The sequence below is a fragment of the Cervus canadensis genome, chromosome 15, assembly GCF_019320065.1.
Source record: "Cervus canadensis isolate Bull #8, Minnesota chromosome 15, ASM1932006v1, whole genome shotgun sequence".
NCBI classification, from domain to species: domain Eukaryota; kingdom Metazoa; phylum Chordata; class Mammalia; order Artiodactyla; family Cervidae; genus Cervus; species Cervus canadensis.
The window spans coordinates 25,134,930-25,139,618 of record NC_057400.1 but is presented as its reverse complement, the minus strand read 5'-3'; the positions used below and the strand labels follow the sequence as shown (position 1 = coordinate 25,139,618).

Below are 4,689 nucleotides of genomic sequence, written 5' to 3'. Positions count from 1 at the left end.
AATTCAGCAGAAAAATGATATCTCACTTATGCAAAAGATTTTGTCATGATAAAGTTTGTTCTTCACTACATTTCCCCTCAAATGGCAATTCTATACTTGGCAATGTTGCCTGTTTTATTCTCATCTAGGTCAAAATTTAAGTCCTGGTGTGGAGGGAGTGAGTTAATATCTAATGCTGCACTTTGCAAGTAATCGCACTGCTACCTTACCCAGAGAAAAGTAATGTTTGTTGAGCACTTACATTTATTGAGCCAGGCTTGTACCTGCTAATGCTTTACTATGTCATTTGTTCACTCGTTCATTAAACGTTTATAAATGTCTACTCTTTGCCAACCATTGGGAACATAAAAAAAAAGTCAGATTTCATGTCTTTGAGAGATGTAGTCTGGTTCTCTAATTCAGATCATTCAATCTCACAATAACTGAAAGAGAAACGTATTAGCATTCATTTTTATCTTGAAGATGAGGAAACCGAGGCTCACAAAATTTCAATGATTTGCCCATAATCAGAAGCAGTATTTAAGCTCAAGTCCATCAGACTCCAAGCCCCATTCTTGCTCTATTTTTGCTTTGTTGTTACTGGATAAAACACTTCTACACTTGACTTGAAATGTGATGGTGGGAACTAAAATGTCAGTAAAGTACTCAGTGTCAAAATGTCATGATGTTTAGTCTGAAAGTTTATTTTTTTCTCCTTTTCACTTTCTGTATGCCTACTGCGTATATATAAAAGATGCCTACAGATGGTTCTTCACCTTTCCCACAAATTAGAAAAAGAAAAAAACTGTATTGTATGACGAACAATCTTATAGTCATTTGTTGGTGCTGGTTTTTACCGGAGCCCCAAATAGGCAAGCTATAACATGTAGATGCAAATTCAGTAAGAGCTGATAATCTTCAGCAGTATATTAGTTGAGGTCCTTGAGTAAGACTCTTGCTCTCTCCTTCACAGTTCATTTCTCCTGCTGGAGGACTCCTCGTGCTAACTCCTATTTTCTATGCATAAGTGCCATGCTAGACCAGGGCAAGCATTTAATTGTACTGTGGGGAGTAATTTGAATGAGTGACCTGGGGCTTGGCCAATGGCCAAGTCCATTGGAAACTCCCCTCTAAGCTGTGCATTTTTAGGCTGTGGTCATCTTTGGGATTTCCCCCGAAAAACTTCTCTATCATGGCAGACATTTAACAACCCCATTTTCAGAATAGTATCCAAGCCAGGGTGTCAAAATGAGGTATGAAATAATTTGCTTTGCATGTTGATTTCTCTCTTCTTAAATCCTTCCCTTTCTTAAATCTTTTTAATTTGCATATTTTAAACTTTTCTCTATTTGCATATTGAAGTCTTCTTGTAAAAGTCTCTGCTTTCCCCAACAAAATGGTGCATTCAACATTTCCTGACAGTCTATGTCCCATAGAATTCTAGGTACTTTTGGTTTGTTATTACCAAGACTAAAGAAAAAGTTTCTAAATAGCTTTTGACAGGCTTCTAAAGTAATGAGTTACAGACTGAATGTTTCGTCAAATACAATGATACAATTCATGTTTTCAGCAAGCTGTTTCTTGGTTTAAAAGCTGGACTAAATTGTTATATATATATATATATATAGGCACAAAAAAGACATATTCAGAAACAATAGGTCGTGCATATTTAAGTTGTTGGTAAAAGCACTAGATGACTGGATTTTATTTGTTGCTCAGCACGATAGAATTTTGGCCTTGAAAAATTGTTCCTAGAATGACAGTTAGGAAAAAGATCCTTATTGGTAGAAAGGTATCAAACTATCTAAATTATTCAAATTATTTTATCTTCCAAATAGGTCCATTACCTCTATATATTTTAGAAGACCAAAAGTATATTCAGAAGTTACTGGTCAAAAACTATCTGTGACCCAGATACTGTTTGGATTTGCATGAGATATTTCCAAAGCAGTTTGGGAAAGCCCACAAATTCAAAGCAGCCTCTTTATCCTCACCCCATTTCTGCTGAGTCCAGGAACCTTATTTCATTTCCTGCATGGTAGGCATTTTTTAGGGACTAGGTAAGCCATGACATCTGCACTGCTTTCTGAGTCATTGTCGTGAAATGATACACGCTTGGGTGTAGTGAAGCTACTTGGTTCCCAGAGAAAACAAACAAACAGAAATCAGCTAGGAACTTCAGTTTGGTTAAAAACAAAAGCAATGTACAATTCAAAATTTTTTATTTATTTTTAAAAAACCGTCTACAGCTTTTAAGTTTCCAAATGATATTTTCTAACCATGAGAAAATATTTTAAATGAGAGCCTTTGCTCTGCATGCCTCACTCAGACACATGCCATAATTTGTGAAGGGAACCAGTCAGGCCTCTTCCAAGAAGGTCTGTCTATGGAAGATTGAGACATAAAGCTTCTCTATTTTGATAGATCAGTGGGGCACATACTCAAAGAAAAATCTCTGTACTCAAATAGCCTTGAGGGCTTCCCAGGTGGCTCAGTGGGTAAAGAATCTTCCTGCATTGCAGGAGACTCAAGTTTGATCCCTGGGTCGGGAAGACCCCTGGAGGAGGGCATGGCAATCCACTCCAGTATTCTTGTCTGGAGAATCCCATGGACAGAGGAGCCTGGCAGGCTACAGTCCAAGGGATTGCAAAGAGTTGGACACAACTGAAGTGACTGAGCACACACACACGCCCAAATAACCTTAAACTAATTTCATCATTTGTTTACTGATTTTGTGAACTGTCATATATGACAGTATTCTAGGTCCTGCACAGTTATCAGCAGTAAAATATAGTTTCTGCTTTCATAGAACTTAGAATATAGCATATGGGGATGAGGATGAGTCTTAAATACAAAAGCCTGTAGCTTTATTATATTGTGAAATTACAAATAAAGTGCATAGAGACTTCAGAGGTGGAGGGGGAGAACAGTGTAAGTTAGCTCTCCTACTAGTAAGAATAGCACATATTTGGAAGTAGTAACCATATTTCTTAAATCTTTGAAGTAAAAAGCAGAAGCTAGAAGTGTTCCTGGGAGTCTTTTCTCTTCTCCGCCATCCTATGTGTGGTTGAGTTCTCTCCTCACCATGGCTTCTCATAAGACTTTCAGGATCAAGCGCTTCCTGGCCAAGAAACAAAAGCAGAATCATCCCATTCCTCAATGGATTTGAATGAAAACTGGCAATAAAATCAGGTACAACTCCAAGAGAAGACATTGGAGAAGAACCAAGCTGGGTCTATAAGAAGCCGCACATAAAAGTGGCACACATGTTAAGACCACTTTTTTAAGCAGCCAAATCACCGTGAGAACACGACTACTGTAATGCTTGGCTCCTGATGTTTCTTATTTCCTCACTATCAGTCTGAGACTCAGTAATAAATATGAAACGTTGGGGGGAAAAAAAAAGAAGTGTCCCTGGGAAATTCCAAGAGCAACAAAAACAAAAAAATTAAATCAATGATGAATTCTACCCACCTCTTGGGTGAAAAAAATAGAGTTGAGTAGAAAACTGTTATCCAGTGCTTTTATTATGCCAGACATGGATGAGATATTAATTATTTAATCAAAATAATATCCTAATATCCTTTGCTTCATTTTTAAGATGCCCTGATGAGAGGAGAAGTCAAGTAACTTGCCCAAGATCACACAAATAAATCATGATGGAGCAAGGATTCAATGCAAAGTCCATCCAGTTTCAACTTAGTGGCCTTAAATAATCAAAGGCTGAGGAGGAGAGGAAACACAAGACAAGCAAGCCATTGAAGGATGCAAGCAACTTAGGTCTAGCAAGTTTAGCTGTTGTAAGTGATAACAAACAGCCCCCTCGTGTTGGTAGCTCATGGCACTAAACCTGTTTTTGGTTCACATTACATGTAGGCTGAGGTCTGATGGGGCTCAACTGGGGCTCTGCTAGGAGTTCTCTTCACTCTGGGGTCTGAGTATCGTGACTTTAGGTATTTCGGTTCTTCTGTTCAAAAATGGCACATACCACATTTGCCCTTATTTTGTTGTCCACTGTAAGTCACATGGGCAAACCTGGGGTCATTGGGCAGGCATGTGTAGTTTCCCTGAGGGAGGAGCGGCAAATATTGTGAACAAGAATACAATCTATCAACCTCCTGTAGGGAACACTACTAAATACCACTAAATAACACCCAGGAAACACTACTAAGTTCTCTGTAGTGGCCTATATGGGCAAAGAACCTAAAAAAGAGTACATATGTACATGCAAAACTGATTCACTTTGCTGTTTACTTGAAACTAACACGACATTGTAGATCAACTATACTCCAATAAAAATTTTTTAAAAAAGAATACATTCTGTCACCCTCTACCCCTTTGATAGCATAATACCATTCCCTCCTTTCTGTACCCTGTATTTATCCTGTCCCCACAAGAGACAATCCAAAATTCCTATCTATTTATGAGACTAGGCCCAAAGTTCAAGACCTTGTGATACTCTACATTCGGTCTGGATGATGTCCATTTTGATCCAAAGACCTGTACATGAAATAATAAGCTTTTTCCCCCTACACACCTAATAAACAGTAAAGAGACAAGAGCAGGATAATCTCAATAAACATTTCCACATGGAAAGGGATGAAGAGGAGACACACAGCCATTCACTAATTATCAAAGTCCTAAGATTCCACTTAGGAATGGTAAGAGGCTCCCAACTTGGGGCCTGACCCTCCAGCTGGGGTCACTCCA

The 4,689-nt window shown here is 38.4% G+C and overlaps 1 pseudogene; it reads left to right on the top strand.

The window, feature by feature from the left end:
• Positions 1 to 3,031: 3,031 nt before the first annotated feature.
• On the top strand, positions 3,032 to 3,301 carry LOC122453914 (annotated as a pseudogene).
• The last annotated feature ends 1,388 nt before the right edge of the window (positions 3,302 to 4,689 follow it).